This window comes from Ascaphus truei, chromosome 4, assembly GCF_040206685.1.
Source record: "Ascaphus truei isolate aAscTru1 chromosome 4, aAscTru1.hap1, whole genome shotgun sequence".
Classification (NCBI taxonomy): domain Eukaryota; kingdom Metazoa; phylum Chordata; class Amphibia; order Anura; family Ascaphidae; genus Ascaphus; species Ascaphus truei.
Window position 1 is genome coordinate 143,479,681 of NC_134486.1, and position 20,737 is coordinate 143,500,417.

The window sequence follows — 20,737 nt, forward strand, 5'->3', positions numbered from 1 at the left end:
TTCGCACATAAACAACATGTGTATCAATGCATGGTTGTTTTGCATACACTATGAGCAAAGGGACATAAAGCATGAGCTGTGTTTTTGGCACAACTTCACTTTGTATCCTGGTCAGCACAACTTTGTGGTTAATCTTAAGCAGCATGTCAGACTTTACAAACAAAGCCCTGTTGTTTCCTAGCCCCAGTCCTGAGCTGGAATGTACTTTTCTTTCCACATAATCAGCCATTGAAAGTTGACATGTATGTATGACTGGAGGTTTTAAGGTCATTCAACTTGTCAAACACTTTCACAAGAGAGCACAGACGACTCCATTTTTATAATCTGATCTTTTTTTTTCCGTTCTGTGACGGAACTAGAACACTCATACTTTTCTTCTGTCAAAATGTTTTCAGTGCACATAATGCGTCTGTGTAAATATAGACATTATTACATCACCCGGGATAGATTACTTGTGTGCTTTATCTTCCACAAAGCACTCAGCTTGTACATATTTTCTCAACTGAAAGCTACATTTGTGCATTTGTTCATCAGGTAGAAACTCTCTCTTTCCAGACATGTTTAATATGTTTATTTGTTCTGATGTGGCACTGACTGTATAGCGGTGATTTACATAATGTTGCCAACATACCCTTGTGTTATAATTCAATTTTCTCCAGTTACTGTTCTACAACTCTTCATTTTTCATAGAGATGTAAGATTAATGCGAAACCTTTGTGCATCGGGATCAGAGCTAGAACATGCAGTAAGACTGGGCATAAATACTATGAGGACATGGAGTCAGAAAGGACGATGATACATTTTCTAGGTGCATTGAGTCCTTGCCTTGAACTGATTTCTGCTGTAGGAAGTGGCACTGGAAATCTCACAGAAAAGTTGTGTTAGACCTTTGTACCAGTAGGTAACCTTGGTGGATGCTTACGTAGTACTGAAAGGCAGCTTTAAATATGATCTCAATTATTGAATGGTCGCATCATATGAAAGAGTGGCCAGTTACAACTACAGTACAGTACTATCCTAATCTCAATGTACTAATTATAAACTAAGGATTGCCACTATATCCATAAGACACTCTGGTTGCTATTTCTTCTCCCTTTCAAAAGCATGTAAGGAGTTGACATTGTGTAAATGTATATGTACGCTACAGTATATTTCACATAAAAGGAAATCCAAAACATATTTGAGATATCATTCTTTTATTCTTAGAAGTCATGCATTTCAGTGCATCCGAAACGCTTCCTGGGTCATTAATGACATCACAAATCCAAGATGGCAACCCGTTCACCTCCTGTTAAGAAAATACAAATATTGTGAGCATTTTAACATCCTGAGGCCACATTATAGAATGGGTAGCATGCACTTAACAGTAATAAAGAGGTAACTTACTGTATATAACACACTGGTCTATTCAGCAGAAACTCACACCTTACTAAAATGTAGCCAATGCACCTGCTAAGCACATTTCAGTCGCAAGTTGTTTTATTAGTGTCCTAGTGTGCTATTTAGCAGCACCTGCCTACAATGTGCACAGCAGATAAATTGACCTTTAGGTTCCCCCAGCACAGTGGAAACTTGACACATGAATGAAGCTAATTTGGGTATCTATTTGAGGAGAAGACAAAGATAGAAAGACTGCAAAATTCCTTGAACTTCTTTTTTTCGTGTCCCATTAACTTCTATGAATTAAACGAGGTGATGTCACCGTATCATTTCAGGTTAGCCAGGATAAGTACGAATAGACCTGCTTCTCCATCTCACGCAATATACAGGGCTAATTGCAATTGCCTTGAGGGAACGATACTCCAAACTTTCCTCAGGAATCTGAAACCTGATTATGTATTAAGATAACCAAAAGCAAGTCCTATTCCATTGAAATTGACTATGGCAGCGATTATAAAACCTGTCTTTAAATATCCCTATTCTGGCTGTGTGTGTGAAGATTGCGCAGACATACAGTAGTATTCATAGCTTCTATATTGGTTATACCAAAATGCTCGACTGGGCAAAGGTCCCTTACCAATTAGAAACCTAGAAATTAAAGAGGAAGTCCGCGCTGCACTTTAAACAAACAACCGTAAAATCTTTTTTTTGTTTTAATATATGCAACCTTTGATTACCTTTATTGAAAACTAATTACCTAAGATGCCGATCGATTAGTTCTCCCGTAATTGATCAGGAAAGATCCTGCTTCCCAGGGTTCAATAAATGCCTCCCTTTCAGTTTCAATCAATACTTCAGTCAGTGAAACTCAAAGCTACAATGTATTCTTATATTACTACATTATCAATTGTTACAGTTGGCAGATCAAACTGCTGGGAATATTGGCAACACATGTTCACAAACAGGAAAGTCTTAACAAGATCTTGCACTGCTGGGGAGGTGGGCTGAAGCCTGCTATAGAAATGAAAAGGATGCTCAGTGTATTAAAACTCATTGAAAAATTAGTTGAATTTAAAAAATGGATTATCTAATAGTATCTAATACCGCAAATCTGATTTATTTAAAAAAAAAAAACACACAGGTAGGATATTGCATGGATTGCTCCTTTAACAGCAGATAAGGGTCATTTCTTCAATAGTCAGGACAACTGTATAGTCTAACAAGATCAAAGACTTGTATTAGGTATTTTCCATCCCTGTGTGAATTCCTAGTTTGTATCCAAACATTCTTGAGTTCTTTGACTATATACAGTAGGCCATATCAGCTGTTCTATTTACCTACTACAGGCAGTCCTCGGTTATCCAACGTAATCCGTTCTGGAAGTAGCATTGGATAGTGAAATCGTTATAAAGTGAGTCTCATGTTAATCAGTGGTTGTGAGCGTTGGATAACGCATTCAGACATCGAATAAAGCATTCCGGCGTCGAAAAACCGCCCATAGGGTTGCATTGTAAAGCGTTGGATATGCCATTCATTGTAAAGTGAAAGGTTGCATAGCGAGTACTACCTGTACTCTTTCTGTTACAATAGTAACGTTTCCCTTAACATTTCTACTACTCCATCATCAAAGCATGATCTAAAGGAAATCTTTCCAGACGTATGGCTAAAGACAGGAATGGCTTAACCTGTTTCTGGTAGTCTATGGCCAAAGTCTTACTTTAACAAGAGGTTAATTACTCCTAAAAAAAAAACAATGATTAAAACAATACCTGTGAGTATTAGTTGGGACTCTGTTTCCTGTTTCTGTGGAATAAGACCCATTAGTTCCACTTTCATATTCTCTCTCTTTAATCACTCATTTTTTCCAGCTGTGAGCACATGAAAGGGTCCTTTATTGATGCCACACCGTATTGTACACATATCTTTCTATAAATAGTGAAAAACAGGCAGCTGTGGTGTGTGTGGAGTTTGCTAATCCATTTGCTTAAAGGCTCGGCCAAACAAACTGATCAGTTGAAATTCTCCATTCGAACAGATTTTTATTAAACCAGTTACCATGTTCTAGAGATCTGAAGATAAGAGGAAGAAAACAGAAAAAAATAAATCAAGAAGTAAGGAAAAAAACAAGATCTAAAAAGAATAGAGATGACATTGGACAGATACATCTGAAAGTTCTAGTGCAAGTAATTCCCCATATTTCACACCTCCTGGACTGGATGCGTCTGAAATGCTTCAATACCTGAATGCTCTCTATCTCTGAGGGCAATGCTGTAAGTTTGTGCCTCATACTGTAGGTCAGGTACAAAGCAGCACAAGCATGCTAGTTCAAGTCTTTACTGTTCACTTCACTATCCGCAGCACTAGCAAAAACGGTTACGCTGCTTTGTAAATGTGGCTTTATATTGTTAATGTGTCCAGTTTTTAAGCTGCTCCCAGGGCAAACAGGCCACACACAAAACATCTCTTCTTGAGAGGGTTGCTGGTCCTGTACTCCCTGAACTCATTATTGTCCGTACAGGCTGTGTAATGCAGTTGAATAAAGCATTATGGAGCTTCTGAATCCATAGAATGACATAGATGATAAGGTTCTTTTATGTGTTCCCCTGATCCGACGATGCTTACATATGTGCCATGAAATGTACAAAAACAATTAGCATAAAGAATCCCAAAAGAAGTCAACCAAATCTCCAAGGTATTATGCTTCCATATCAATATTTCTCTGAAAATTGAAATGAACGAAGACATTGTATTTGTGTTTCACATGCTCTGCCATATGGTTGCCTTAATAAATAATAAATAATTTATACCATAAAGCAACCGATCACGTAGCTTTACTATACCACATAGCCTGAAGTAGGTCTTATTTAGGCCAATCGTGTCAGTCAGTGAGACCTGCGGATTTGTGTCTTAATGTATTTCAGATTGACAGAACCTGAGCAACTTGTACGTCACCAATGTTGCATTCACAGATGCAAGACCCAGAATCTGGCACAAGTCTCTTTTTATACTCTGAGTAATACATGCCTCTTCACATAATTAAAGCAACAATTCATGCCTTCAGGCACCTCTGAGGATTGCTAGCCTCTTTCAGCTGTATTTACCCCGCACACTGGCAGCCAAGCAGTTAAGAAACAACTCCAAATTGCCTGCTTTCTTTTCACAAATGCCTTATTTATTCACGCCAATTTGACTCTGAAATCGATCATTTACAGAGGAGTTCTCAATCTGGTATGCTAATAGGATATACAGGGGGAAAATATTAGCATTATGTAGATAGATGTGAATATACTGTACACACGGCTATTTTTGTGTGAGTGGCGTCAACTTTTGTTGAGGATTAACGAGAAACTCCATTTAGTGATTAAGAAATTATTAGGAATGGGGCTGGAATACTATCTCGCAGTGGATATATGAATTTTCTACCACATTTCTTCATTTAACATAGAAATATTTCATTCAGATTAATGTATGTCTCATTTTCCTTTGTTTAGGGTTCGAGCACATTTACCCTACAAAAACATCACTGTCTGTCCTGATCTCTTTCTCCTATAACCTTTTTGCTACTCAGTCATGTTATATAAGAAAGCTCTTTGCGAGTACTTTTCAATAATGCGGTCAGATTTGTTAATGTCCAAAGTTTTAACCGTGTATTTTCACCCAAAACTATTTTAGTCATTCATCCAAAAGTCATATCGCTGGTGGATCACTTGTTACATCTCATGCATGTCTTTGGGCGTTTATATATACAGGCATACCCCACATTAACGTACACAATGGGTCCAGAGCATGTATGTCAAGTGAAAATGTACTTAAAGTGAAGCACTACCTTTTTTCCACTTATCGATGCATGTTCTGTTCTGCAATCGTCATATACGTGCATAACTGATGTAAATAACGCATTTGTAAGAGGCTCTATAGGCTCCCCGCTTGTGCACAGCTTCGGTACAGGTAGGGGGCCGGTATTGCTATATTACATATGTCTAGCTATGGTAGTTATTTTGCATCTTGACTGTATACATAGAACTGGTTTTACCCTTATTTGAGATAATTGAGCATTAGTTGAACTCCAGTTACCAATAGGTTTGTCAGTTGGTAACCCAGTTTTATAAGTCTTTTGTCTTCTGTTCTCTGATAATTGTCAGAGGAATATGAAACATTGAGGGTTTCATGTGTCTGCTATCAGAAAGGCTGATAATACTTTTGGTGCCTGAAGGCTGAATAAACAGACAGAATGTTTCCAAAGACTGTTCTAAACATATTTTCCTCAGGGCTAGGGCTTGGTTATTGTCGGACTTACCAGTTGGTGGAGTTTTTTCTCAAGTTGTGCATTTGTGGAGAATACTACCAGGAGCATGGGTGGTTCCTCTTGTTGCTGGGTGTATTCTTTAAAGAAGAACTTCGGTTTTGGGACTTGCACCCACTGAAAAGAAATAAACTGCATTCTAAGGCAGGGGAGTGCAAACTTTTCCTGCTGTGCCCCCCTGTCTTACTTGTCCCGCTCTCACGCCCACCCCCCACCTAGTATCTGCGTCATATGACTCTGCGGGGTGATGTCACATCACTTGACCCGTGGCGTTGCCATGGTGATGCGTCACAGCCGGCTGAATCCCGGTTAGTGGAGTGTTGCAGGGGCCTCACGCGATCCCCCGGCATTTAATCTACTGTAAATGCCGTGGGGAAGAGCGCTGGGACTCTGCAACCACCCGCACCTCCTTAGCAAAATGTCCCGCCTCCCCTGGAGGGCTGCCCTCCATTTTGCGCACCCCTGTTCTTAGGCAATACTGTACTTGCATGCTATTGAGGTGCAGCCCTTCCCACAAAATAAAGTATAGTATGTATGGTTATTATACAGCGCCGCGCTGGGAACTGAATAAGACAGTAGGGTTGATGCATCAAGGCAAATCTAGAGCAAAATGTCCGCAAAATGCATAATTTCCATCCTACATCTCTCTTCATCAATGTACCCAGGTCTTAGCTCCTAGTTTTGTACCGTGTGCATCACCTTGCGATTTGGAGAGTGTTCATAGGAGGAGTTAGGGAGGAGTTACATGATGCACAGATTATAATGAGATGTATTTAAACTCTGTGTCTTCCTGCATCACTTTTTTTATCTTGTAATAACGTCCCAAAAATCAGCCACGTCTGACGTGGGCTAAACGTTTCTGGTCGACAATTTTCATCAAATATAAGAATCACTTTCCTACATTTGACAGAAACGTGAGTAGAAACTGGAGTAATGCGTCCAAACAAACTTGTATGTGCACTTTCTTTACATTGATACATCTCCCCCAGTGTCTTGGCTTCACCAAATCACCACCAGATGAGGCAGCAGTGCATTTCCTTTCAATGTATTTCTGTTCCATCTAGTAGCACAGGGGTTAACATAACCTTTTCCATAATACACCAATTATAATTTTGTAAGAATAATTGCAGTGCTATATAAAGCGTGTCTCTAAAGCGCTTTGATATCAAAGGATGAAAAGCATTACATAAGTACAGGGTTTTCATTATTTATTTTCTCCAACTCTGTTCTTCTAACCATGGTCTTAAAAAAAAAAGCCAGTGCTACACTCTTTGAAAACCAAATTCCTACAAGAACCAGAATAGTTTTACTAGTCAATAAGTTAAAGATGTATTCAGTCTTATTCATGGTATAAAAAATATTTCTGAACAGTTTTAGCAAATGATTTGTTAGAATAGTTTATGTTACCATAATAGTGAAGAATTCAGTGGAAAAACCTACGATCTGTATTCTGTAGACAATTAAAATGCAATTTATGTTTGAAAATATCCCCTGAAAATGTGCAGGCAGCAATGTAAAATATTAAAGCAGCCGTTCCCTCCTCTAGGTCTTCATTTTCTTTACCAGGACGGGAAGCAGCGGCTCTCTGGAGCTGAACGGTGCTAAGTTCAGCTCCAGGGGACCCCTAGTTTCCCGTAATACTCGCCGGTGAAGTTAGTGCTGGTACATCCTGGTACTTAATAATTCCGAGCATCATGAGGGCCAAGTGGAATCCACAACTGATTGCTTTGCGGCTTCTTATTGGCTCGCATGATCATGTGCTTTCCCTGGAACTGAAAGTAGTGCGGTTCAGCCCCAGGGACGCCATGGGGGTTATGTAAAAAAATACATGGGGGACTGCTGCTTTAAGGTTATAACAATACTAAATGAGCACGTAAAATACTGAAAGCTCATCCTCTTTAGACAAAATATAAGTTACTGCAGGCCCAAAGAATATGTCATGTTTGATCCATGTACCTGCTGCTTATGTAATAACGAATTATGTCTTTATCCTTTCATGTGTGTGTTGCTGTAAAGAGACAGGCTTTACATGCAGTTAATGTGGTAGCAGCTGTTATTAAGGAGGGCTGCAGTAATGTTATTGGGCCTCCTTTCCTTCAGCAGAGAAAGATTAGTTTAAATAACCAGAGGTCTATTGATATTAGCATGAACATTGTCAAGGGAAGGTTTCAAAACTTGAACTGCTGCTTTAAAGCGACAATCAATGCTCTTTTTTTTACCCTGGATTGAAGCAGGGTGTCTCCGGAGCTAAACCCCATTAATTTCAGCTCCAGGGACCCCCTGCTTCCAAAGATACTTACCTCCGTAGTAGGTGCCAGCAGCCGCTCAGCTCGGTTACCAGGGTTCATGTTATGGCAATGTTTCAAAGCTCCACGCCCTGCGAGCCAATAGAAAGCTGTTACGTCATCAGGTTCGGCTTCCTATTGGCCCATGTGACGCGGGAGCTTTAAACTTTAAAGCCCAGGTAGCGGAGTAGCTACCATCACCTACTATGGAAGTGAGGGGGGTCTGGAAGCAAGGGGTCCCCAAAGTTGAAATGAATGGAGTTCAGCTTCAATCCTGGGTAAAAAAAATAAATATTTTAAAAAGGTTCTTAAATTGCTTCTTTTGCCACAGGGATAATACCCTTTCTTCTTTAGGACTCAAATCCCTAACTTAGATATTTCAATGGCTTCCTATTTTATCCTTGCATACTGTAACGCATCCCCCAATCTATGTGACTGCTCATTTGCACCAATATACAGCAAGTAGAATAAAATGTTGCTGTTTATATACGAATGTAAATACTGTGGATACGAGGCCGCCGTCTTAAAGCAGCAAAACATGTGAACTCTTAAATCAGATCTGTAGTATTAGATAATACTTACTGTATTTTTTAAAAATTATTATTCAACTCTTAATGCCATTTTAATGAGTTTTAATACACTGAGCATCCTTTGATTTCTATAGCAGGATTTAGCCCAAGCAGTGCAAGATCTTTGTAATAGTTTCCTGTTTGTGATCATTTGTTGCCAATGTTCCCCGCAGTTTGAGCTGTAGAACAGAAAAAAACGCATACAATCAGCATTAAAAAAAATAACCGTGATTATACTGTGATATTGATAGTACAAAAAATTAGATATGGTGACCGTTAGTGTCTCATGGTGGAAACAGGTGGCTGCAGCCTAAAAAAAATGCGTTTCCTCTGAAACCGAAAAATATCAGTGGTGCCGTGGACGCAATGTCCAGTCCAGTGACTATATGGAAACAATAAAGAAAACCCCAAATAGCATAATATCTTCATGCAATGGGAACCTTCCTTGTAGTTCCACAGAGTTTAAACTCACACTTTTCTTCTCTTGAACTTTAAGCTCCTTTCACTGATCTAGTGTAATATCTGCTGTCAATAAGGAGAATCCTTTTCTTATCCAATACCAATTACTGGAAGGGACATACTGACGAGACCACGAGTATTCTAAAGCTTGCCTTAAACTAGCCCGGTTACATTCTGGATATGTGCTGCGTGTAACCTGGCTAGTTTAAGGCAAGTTTAAGGCATTTCTGCATTGACTAATGACCCGCAGGATTAACACAGCAGGGGTCCCTGGCAGTCCCATTCAGTTTGAATGGGACTGCCAGGGACCCCCGCTATTAATCTGATGGGCCATTAATCAATGTAGAAATACTGGGTCTAGTTTAAAGCAAGTTTAAGGCATGTATCCAGCATGTACCTGGGTCTTTTTGGCGATTGTCACTGGTTTGTGTTAGAATAACCGTGGGCACTACAGTAAAGACAAAAAAAAAACACGTTGCGCTGCCTGTCTGGTCCACAGAGCACTGGTATAATAATTAAGCATGTATACTCACATTTAGTATGTCTTTGATGAAAGCATATATGAAATGTTGGATATCCCTCTGGGGGGAATCACTCTGTGGATTTTAGGTCCTTGGAATGTTCCCCAGGTTGAGGCACGATGGGGATGAAGGTCATAAAAAGTGAACAGTTTGAGCTGTAAACTGTAACAATAGATAATGTTACCTTTAGTAATACAGTTATACATTGTAGCTGCTGATTAAACGAACTGAAGCTTCCATTATGTTAGTCCCACAATCAGGATTTTTTGCAGATTCATTCAACAGGAGCACCAAACGATTGCCAGCTTTGCATATACAAATAATAAGGAAAAAAAACAGGAAATGTAATATTGCTGCTTTGTCAATGGACTAAGGCAGCGCTTATAGTGCCGGCGACGGCAATGCGACGTTGCGGCAAAACAAATGTATTGCCGCCGTCGCGTGCGCGATGCGACGGGAGCAACGCTGGCGGCGCGAATTTTTGAAGCTGGTCAAATTTGATTTTTCAGATGGTGTCGCCACATGTGACAGCCTCTGAACCAATCAAAGACCTGGCCGCCCGCGACGTCGCCGGAAAGAGAATTACAACTTTCGCTAGAAGCGACGGGTGATGTCATCCGTTGCGTCTCCGTCACACGCACTATAAGCGCAGCCTAAGAGATATTGCTTTACTAATTTCATTACTAACTGTTTGTCACTTTGGACATGTCACTTAATAACTTGCTATAGAACATTACTCCCTCCTTAGTTACACAAAATACATTGTAAGCTCTTTAAAGTCTCCCTGTGCCTCTGTTCGACAGTGTACAGTGCTATGTTGATTAGCAGTGCTATATAAGAAAAAAAATTGTATATTTTTTTATTATTACTATTGCATCATAAAATCTTACACACATTATTGTGTAATAACATAAATATTTAATTGGATGTTTTTAGATGAATAAATAGTAGTATAGGGGAGGATTTATAAAAGGGATTTTTGGCATTACTGTTTCCTAATGTGAATATACATAAGAGGCTTATGCTGCACAAATACTTTCCGTCTCAATGTCAATGCTACTGCACATGTTTCTGGCACCTTGAACATCTAGAAAATCAGTTACGATCCTCTTTATTCACTAGATAAAAGTGCTGCCCTGGATATCTCAACCCTCTTGCTTTATCTCTAACACTTGACTCACAAATGTAGTATGCAGTTGGTTAGTCGTTAGTGTATGGTCCTCTCTCATCAATGCAATAGTGTTGAAGATGAGAGAGTTTCTGTTGTTTGTGTGTAAGTGTATAGAGTGAAGTTGACATGACTGATTCATTGATTGTTTGCCGGTGTCCTAACCGTGTCAGTGCAGGACTACTCTACTTGCTCACCTTACAGCAGCTGCAAAATAAGGACAGGCACAGTCAACTTGTAACCAAACATAACGTAGCACCCATGTACCCTCCAAGCTTACTTACCTGGGATGTACTTTACCTAGTTTCTATGTTCTGTACCCAATGATGACAGAGAAAATGAGTTGTAATAACTGGAATTGTATTGTCATTAGCACATTCATATGCAGGGGACAGTTTCTAAACTTTAAATGCTGCTTTCGGGTGGCTGTCCCATCTCCCCAATGTTTCCACTGGTATGTTATAAACAGTCACATTTAAACAGCTTGCTGCAAATGTATGTATATGTATGTATAGCTTTATTTATTAAGGGCTATCCATGTACATACAGTAGTGCTTCACAGCAGTAATACACGTGACATAATAATATAACACATAATTAATGGAAATAAGCGCTTGAGACATACACGTAACATTAGGGAAAGGAGTTCCTGCCCCAAAGAGCTTACAATCTAAGTGCATAGGTGTGCAAATGAGCACTTGCATACAGTAGGTTGGAGGAAGAGTTAGAAGATGCAAGAATATGGACAGGAAGCCAGGAAGAACCTTGTGTTTGGGCTTTGGGCCTAATGGAAAAGGAATGTCCTTGTAGTTATTTTAGCTTGTTCTAGTACTGCCTCTCTAATAGGGACACGTACTTGTTTTTGTCATCTGGCACCTATTCTTTTAATCTTCCGGTAATTATATAATTTAGGAATCAATGGCATTGTTACTGCATGTAAACCAAAACAGAAAGTAGATATGGTAAATGTTTTAATCAATGGCAATTTATCTTTACCTATACAAATACATACACATGGTATTATATTATTGCTATATAGCAAACTGGATGGGTAAGAAGCCATGATAGGAGATACTTATTTGCTTGGATACAGCTCCATTCTGCAAGGAGGACTGCCAAAGGTCCTAAAATCTGCTTGTTTTCCAGTGACAAATATTTTCACATGTCCATACCTACTCACTCTAAGGGGCTTATTCTAAATCCGTCAAAGTAACAGATTGGGCCATTTTCGGCTGAAATTCTCATTGAAGTCAATATAGAATAAGTCCCTAAGCTGTCTGGAATAAGTGGGATAATTAAGGTTTTAGCATTAATAATAATGCACCAACATGCATTAGGTTGGAATATAGAACTTTCTGCTGAATATCAGGAAGCCACCATGAGAAATACAGAATTAAGTCAAGCAGTCCTGAGACACAAAGAGATCAGGCTCCTTGTTATCTGGGGTAGGTAACTTTCACTTGGTTCCCCACTTGGCTGCTCTTTATCCTACCTCTTTTTCCTCAAAATATTTGTATTTAGTTTCAACCCTTTAAAGAAATCTTTAATAATTTTGACTGCCTCTCTACTCACTGTACAGTAGCATGTGGGGAACTAGAGTTAAAATTAAGATATTCAATAAGATATCAAAGCGCTTTAGAGATGTGTTTTATACATCACAGCAATTATTCTTACAACATTATAATTGGTGTATTATGGAAAAGATTATGTTAACCCCTGTGCTACCAGACGGAACAGAAATACATTGAAAGGAAATGCACTGCTGCTTCGTCTGGTGGTGATTTGGTAAAGCCAAGACACTGGGGGAGATGTATCAATGTAAAGAAAGTGCACATAGAAGTTTGTCTGGACGCATTACTCCAGTTTCTACTCGCGTTTGTGTCAAATGTAAGAAATTGATTCTTACATTTGACGCAAATTGCTGGCCAGAAAGGTTAGAGGATAGATCCGCCTCTTGTTTCAATACTGCAGTCTTGTGCAAGACTTGTTGTTATCCATACAGATACATTATGGTAGGGTTGGTACATGAATGATTTATTTATGCTTTGCACGCTTAGAAAACAAAATAACTACTGGTATTATTTTTATACAGTACTGACCAGGGTAGGATTGTGCAGTAAACAGCAGAAGAATATGGACAGAATGGGTGTTTTAATGCAGCAGTGCCAGTATCTTGTCCACTCTGAGATAAGTGACTGAGTAAAAGAGTGCTGATTCTGAGCATTCCACACATTCTGTCCTTATCATGCATTGGATAATAGCATAACTGATAAAATAAAATACTGTAAAAAGACGTAATCCCAGCTGGACTCCCATGAAATGCAGTATCTCTCAAAAGCCAGTTTATGGGTGAACTTATTAAAGGTACAATCTCTCATCCAAAGAAAAAAAATACATTATATAAGTTCTTTCTATCTTTTACTCACTTCAGTCTTTATATATATATATATATATATATATATATATATATATATATATATATATATATATATATATATGAACACAAAACCAACAGAAGCGCAAGCTCCATAGCATGTAACTGTTTAAACAAAAGAGTACATTTATTTAGAAACTGCAGCCTAAAGGAAATGCACTTACAGGATTAAAAAAAACCAACCATACGTGGGAGAGAAATCTCTGTGTGTAGTCATCTGCGGGGGTGAAGGGGTCCCAGGTAGGCAAGGTATATCTGCACAGCTTGTAGCCACCACCAGCTCCTGTCACAAGTTGGCACCAGGAGACTGAGTCAATCAGTGCCTCCACGTCCTGCTCCTGCATAGGATAGTTGCCAGCGCTTGAAAATGCAGCTAGTAATATCGCAGGGATGCCCAGGATTCAGTGTAGACACACCCACAGCGGGATGACTTCACCAACCCTACGCGTTACGTCACACAAAGGCAACTTCATCAGGGGAAGTTGCCTTTGTGTGACGTAACGCGTAGGGTTGGCGAAGTCATCACGCTGTGGGTGTGTCTACACTGAATCCTGGGCATCCCTGCGATCTTACTAGCTGCATTTTCAAGCGCTGGCAACTATCCTATGCAGGAGCAGGACGTGGAGGCACTGATTGACTCAGTCTCCTGGTGCCAACTTGTGACAGGAGCTGGTGGTGGCTACAAGCTGTGCAGATATACCTTGCCTACCTGGGACCCCTTCACCCCCGCAGATGACTACACACAGAGATTTCTCTCCCACGTATGGTTGTTTTTTTTTAATCCTGTAAGTGCATTTCCTTTAGGCTGCAGTTTCTAAATAAATGTACTCTTTTGTTTAAACAGTTACATGCTATGGAGCTTGCGCTTCTGTTTGTTTTTTGTTCTTAGATTCGTAGTGGTTGGCTATACCACTTTTATCTGAAGCTGCAAAGACGCTCCCTGGATCATCAATTGGGACCTTTATCTCTCTGGATTTTTTAAGTGGTACATTTATTTTGGACTTTGTTTTTTTCACTATCACTTTATGGTTTGTAGTTATATGTAGTTAAAAGTGTGTTGATTTTTATTAGGATTTTTATCGATTCATATAATTTATTATCATTATTCTATATATATTGTCACTATTATCCACCTGAGCGCTACTTAATTTTGTGTTGGTCTTTGAGATATATATATATATATATATATATATATATATATATATGCGCAAATACAACTGTATGCTCATCTGCATGTCTTAGGCAGGTCTGCAACCCTGCCTTTCCTCATTATCACCCAGCATACAGCACTTCCACTGCAGCAAGGGATTCTGGGAAATGACATGCAAATGAGCACACAGTGTCACTTTTTGCCTCAAAAACCATTTTTAACATGGTTCCCTATAGGCTTAAGCTTGCTGCATGGTCACAGCTTTGAACCCCACACTGATGAGACCCATTAAGGTCGAAACAGCTGTCTGTGGGTGGTTTTCTGGGTATGCACCTTAACCCTGGCTGTGCTCAAAGCTGTGACCATGCAGCAAGCTTAAGCCTATAGGGAACCATGTTAAAAATGGTTTTTGAGGCAAAAAGTGACACTGTGTGCTCATTTGCATGTCATTTCCCAGAATCCCTTGCTGCAGTGGAAGTGCTGTATGCTGGGTGATAATGGGGAAAGGCGGGGTTGCAGACCTGCATAAGACATGCAGATGAGCATACAGTTGTATTTGCATATTTGCTTTCCTGTGGAGGGTTTTTGTCACTTTTTTTACTCACCATAACTTAACTCAGTATTATGGTATATATATATATATATATATATATATATATATATATATATATATATATACCATAATACTGAGTTAAGTTATGGTGAGTATATATATATTAGATATGATTATTTGAAAGGCGTCTATATTTAAAAATGGAACATTTTTAAAAAGTTGGTTTCAAAATATGGATTAGTGCATCGCCAGCATCAACAAAATACATGTTTGTTTTATACTGTAACACAAAAGCAAAAACAAATAATGCACAGAAGCTCAGTATATATAACATTTTAAAGTAAATGTAGCTGAAGCATCAGTTTCCCTTACTTCGGTTGTATATATATATTGTGGTTGATGGAGCCATTTAACAAGTCACTTTCTAAATTAATTTTTTCTGAATGTTATGTTGTATCACTCTAAATCAGTGTTTTACAACAGGGGTTCCTAGGAACGCTTGGGTTCCCTGGGCATCCCTAAAGGGTCCTTGCACTTTCAGGTCATTTGAAAATTGTACCGAATACAGAAGACTTTAAAATGCATCTAATCTTAGACACCCTATTAGAGAGGGTTGGGGTTCCTTACAATGCATCAGATCTCAGAAGTACTATTAGAGAGAGTTGGGGTTCCTTACAATGCGTCTGATCTCAGGCGCGCTATTAGAGAGTGTTGGGGTCCTTACAATGCATCAAATCTAAGACACACTATTAGAGAGGGTTGGGGTTCCTTACAATGCATCTGATCTCAGGCGCGCTATTAGAGAGGGTTGGGTTCCCTTACAATGCATCAGATCTCAGACACGCTTTTAGAGAGGGTTGGGGTTCCTTACAATTCATCTGATGTAAGACGCGCTATTAGAGATGTTTGGTGTTCCTTACAATGCATCTGATCTCAGGCGTGTTATTAGAGAGGGCTGGGGTTCCTTACAATGCATCTGATCTCAGACGTGCTATTAGAGAGGGTTGGGGTTCCTCAAAATTTCATAATATAATTATATGGTTCTTTAACCAAAATAAGGTTGAACACCACTGCTCTAAATATCTATACCTGCGAGTATGTAGGCTTTTGTCCACATTTCAAATAACTGCATTTTCGTTCAACAAAATTGTTGCATTAAGGTGGTTCATTGGTAGAAGAATCGTAAAAGGTGATATTTTTTTTTGTAAGTATCATTACATTTAAGGAAGCCAGTTGCATTATTCAAATATGTTGTTGCACTGCCCACATCTCTTTTGGTAGAGGGAATGTTTGCTTGCATGTGTGTTACTAATGATAAGACTGTCAGCTTGTGCATTCCTCAATTGCTTTGACCTGAAAAAATTGCTCAAGGAGACTTCTTTGTATAAATATGTAGGTGAACCAAGATAGACCCTACTTGCATATGCATGAGCTCCAAAAGTGTCAATCCTGCTAAGCTGAAATGGAATCTCCTAGACACGCTTGTAATACCATAAAGGGCATCACATGTGCTATTGTACTTATGAAGAAGAACAGTCTGCTGTTGACACAGGTTGGGAAAGGCATTTGTAACTCTTGGGAGCTAAACTGCAAAATGGATGTAAAGGGCTAAATGTATCAAGATGACACGGTTTGCTATAAAATGTGGAGCAACACATTCCGTTTGCGTCAATTTGTACAATATATGTGAGAAATATAAGGAAAATAAATATTATTATATTAGGGATTTTCCTAAGAAATTTACTCATCTCTGATCACGGCGGTATTTGAAACATGAACCAATGCTTTCAGTTTACTGCAGCTCCAGTTCATTTCGCTAAGTGGGATACTTACGTTAAACAATTAAAAAGTTGGTGTTTACTAATCAAATTAGAAAACATCTCAACAAAGAGTTTGGTACCTATACGGAGGGATCTGGCTGAGTCGACATGATTGTAAGAGCGTATCTAAGACTGAGATTATACCAAGAAGCTGCAAGGCAGCAGCGCTATTCTGTGACGTCACCCAGCGCTGCCGCCGAACAGCATCTTGATTATACCATGGAGGGAGAGCAAAGGAATCCCGGAGGCGTGGCCGTGAGCGGTTCACCCTCATTGGCTGAACCGCTCACATGACGCGGCCGTCGCCAGAAAAAAAACTATTTTCAGAAACTCTTCCCCAGCCATACGCATTGCAGTACGGCGCGCCGCGACCGTCGCTTGCAGTATGAGCACTTCAATTGGAAGTAAGTTACTTGTTTTGGTGCTGCGCTGCGTGCGTTTTTCGGTATAATCACGGCCTTACTTGGAGCCGACTCTCCAACACTTAGTGCATGAAAATAAATACCTTTTATTTGATACATGTCTAAGGCCCGTCTTAAAACACACCTCTTTAATGAAGCATTTGGGTAGCTCTGTGGTCTGATACTATGCATCTCATATGCATTTACCATGACCCCTTGTAGGATGCACTTACCATAAACCCCCCACCCCCCTACTGTCTCTGAAAGTTCTCCCTAATTACCACTTAGGTTGTAAGCTGTTCGCGGCAGGGACTCCTTTTCTTAATGTTTACAGGCAAGACACCCCTGTTATTGTGATCAATCTGCTTGTTTTTTCATTCTTGCTTTTGTGGTGAGCTGTTTAACTTTTTGTGTACTTCATTGTTTATAGCCCTTTTTTAGGTGAGCTTTTAACCTTGAGCAACTGTATGAAGGTTTATTTAAAAAAAAAAATCATGCAGAGGATTGAAGCAGGGGGTCTCCGGAGCTGAACTCCATTACTTTCAGCTCTGGGGACCCCTTGCTTCCGGAGATACATACCTGTGAAATATGTGCCAGTAGCCGCTCCACTCAGCAAAGGGGGGTCATATAAGGGCCGCTTTTCAAAGCTCCCGCACCCTGCGAGCCAATAGGAAGCTGTGACGTCATCCAGTGCGGCTTGCTCTTGGCCCATGTGACACAGGAGGGATACCGTCACCTACTACGAAGGTAATTATCTCTGGAAGCAGGTTGGTTTCCGGAGCTGGAGGTAATTGAGTTAAGTCCCGAGACCCCTTGCTTCAATTCTGGGTTAAAAAAATTAAACTAAAAGCGTCACAAAAAGACCCCCTGCTTGAATTGCTTCTTCAACATTTATCTATTTGTCCATTTTGGAACTTCCAAGGAAGTCACACATACCAAGGAGGCACTGTAACATTTCCACTTAACTAAATACAAAGATCACATTACCAATAAATTGTGTATATTTTAGGGTTTATTTATATATATTTATACTATATACATACACAGTAGAAGTCATGTTAAATACCCCTAATACGCTGCTCATCAATCTCCCAGCTGCTTTAGGCTACGTCTATACGTACTAAGACGAAGCGGAACGGAGGGGAGGCGCACCCACGCTGCGATACTCTTGCTAAAGCCTGAGCATTTTCATGGCTTTGCAGGGTATGCAGCGGGCGCGATTTTTGGGGCGTGTCAATAGGCGTGGCAATGACATTCCGGCGCGGACGTCACTTCCACTACTGTACCTCACATCCCGATCCACCGGCATTTTTTCAAATGCAGCATCTGAAGCACTGTGGTCTTTCCCCCCGGTCTGGAAAGTAACTAACTTTAATTTTTTGCATGTGTTGTGTTGTGTGTTTGTGTTGTGTGTGCTTACCACCGGCATCCAAAAAAGAAAAATGGCGTCACTATGAAAATGTAACTTTACTTTGATTGGAGAAGACAGGTCATGTGATTATGGCATCGCGCAATAAATCACTTGCCTCTGTCTTTTCAATTTCGCGCTGTTTTGAGCTCTGTCTGTCTGAGCTCTATAGACAGTCTCAAAGAGGACAATACATGTGATCGCGCAGCGTGGGTCCGCCTCCCCTCCGTTCCGCTCCGTCTTAGTAAGTATAGACGTAGCCTTAAATAGCTGAAGGTTCTGGGCCTCAGTCACTGGCAGGAATTGGTAGAATGGGCTCAGTCTTGGTCTTGGGACCCCCAGATCTTATTTGTGCCCACTGGGATTTGCAGCTGTATGAAAAGCAGACAGGTAAATATGTAGATACAGTCAAAGAGCACGCGTTGCCAAAGCTGCTTCGGCAATGCTAAGCACCATACAAGTGGGATGAACCCATGTGCAAATCTCAATGGCTTTTTGAGTTTGTCTTGTCTATGGGTTTCTCCCATGATGGAGCTCTAAATCCCTGACCTGGCTTTCTAACTATTTGGTTTATTACACGTCTCGTCTCTGACAACATGCATCATTACCAGCTAAAAAGCAATTTGCATGTCACAGCCACTTGTTCCACTTCAGTATATAATCAACCAGCGCTAGGTCTGCTGATAAATGGCACGCTAAGCCTTTTTTTCTCCGTGTTGTAGGTCAGGGGTGTGCAAACTTCTTGAGCTGCGTCCCCCTGCCCGGGAACCGTAGCATTTGCGGCCCCCCTCTCCCAATGATTCGGCGTCAAATTACGTTGCGGGTCATATGACGTCACGTGACCCCACCACGTCATTTGACGTTCGTTGCCATGGCGATGCATGACATCACATGACCATGCAGCGTCTTTTGATACTGCGTTGCCATGGCGGCGCGTCGCCGAAGACTAGCAGAGAGCAGGTAAGTGAGTTACAGAGGCCTCACACCTCCCCAGGCATTTAATTTAAATGCCGTGGGGAAGAGCGCGGGGCCCCTGTAAACGCCTGCGCCTCCCCTACAAATTCTCCCGCCTCCTCCTGGGGAGCGCACGCCCCAGTTTGTGCACCGCTGTTGTAGGTGACAGTGGAAATCAACCCAACATATTGACCTTTGTTATATATTCATTTTTCATCCTGGCCATGTATTGTAACTGTAGCCCCCTTTCCCCCCATGTCTAGGGTGACCACGTGTGATGCTATTACCTGAGTGGCAAACAGGAAGCCTGATCCTCCGCCACTGGGAGCCTGGGGTGTGTGTAATGAATATACTAAAAGCGCCTCCACCTGGGAAGGATCCTCACATAGTGGGATAGCCCCTCCCAAGACAATACAGTCAGTAATTGCACATAAGGGTATATGTAACAGTATTTACTGAACAGTAACTTATAACAACAACTATGCAACATAACATAACACCACATCACAGTATAATGAGCACCCCACCCAGCACCACGAGTGAGTGTCCCAAATGTACTTTGGGTGCTAGGCACCAATACCCTGCTTTCCCTTTCCCAGTGTCCAGCCCACCCAAATGTGTAAGGAGTAGTGCTCTCCTGTGAACTGTTGGTGCACTTGTTGTGGTACCTGCCATGTACTCCAGTACTCGGTGCGGACGACTTAGAAATTAGTGTCCCTGACACTATAGTAAAATGGGTAAGCGTCCATATCTAAGGGGCCTTCCCTGCAGCAGTCACCCGCTTCACGAGATTGGGACCTATCTAGGACCTAAGGGGAGTTTCTAGCCAAGTCTGAGTGCCACTGTCACTCAGACCCTCCCTTCCCCTTGTCTGCCCTGGCTCCAACTAACAGTCCCCATAACTGTCAGAATCCCAACTGTCAGAATCTTTCAGCCCTATTGGTTGCCTAGCAACATGTGGACTGCAGCCCCTGAGGCTGTTGGAACTTGCAGTTCCTTTGTTGCTCTACTCCTATGGAAAGGTCAGGGGACAAACAGGGGCCAGGGGGACCCAGGCTATATAACATATGTTGAATTTTTAATATACAGATGCAACTGTCGGTTTTGGCCCAGGTTCGGAGGAATTTCATGAAGATGTCAGGGAAAATCCTCAACATAGTCCATAGACGCTGTAATGGCCCATCAGATTAACAAAGTATGGGTCCCTGCGTTTGAATGGGACTCACGCTGTGGGAATCCTACCAGGCTGCGAGTCCCATTCAAGCGCAGGGACCCCCTCTGTGTTAATCCGATGGGCCATTACAGCGTCTATGGACTATGCTGCAGAGTGTT

At 40.8% G+C, this 20,737-nt stretch overlaps 1 protein-coding gene and 1 long non-coding RNA gene across 5 annotated transcripts in view; one reads left to right on the forward strand and one right to left on the reverse strand.

Moving 5' to 3' along the window:
• The window catches only part of CRIM1 (cysteine rich transmembrane BMP regulator 1), a 700,781-nt gene that overhangs the window by 212,656 nt on the left and 467,388 nt on the right, over positions 1-20,737 (forward strand). The window lies entirely within an intron of this gene.
• On the reverse strand, positions 1,196-20,280 carry LOC142493114 (uncharacterized). 3 transcript variants are annotated; one of them, XR_012800986.1, is made up of 8 exons: positions 20,074-20,280; positions 17,623-17,867; positions 9,530-9,679; positions 9,394-9,444; positions 8,551-8,716; positions 5,678-5,800; positions 3,150-3,449; positions 1,196-1,288 (listed from the first exon to the last, which is right to left on the reverse strand). It is a non-coding gene; the product is annotated as an uncharacterized LOC142493114 (long non-coding RNA). The 3 variants fall into 3 exon arrangements; XR_012800984.1 differs by lacking the exon at positions 9,394-9,444; XR_012800985.1 differs by lacking the exons at positions 9,394-9,444; positions 17,623-17,867.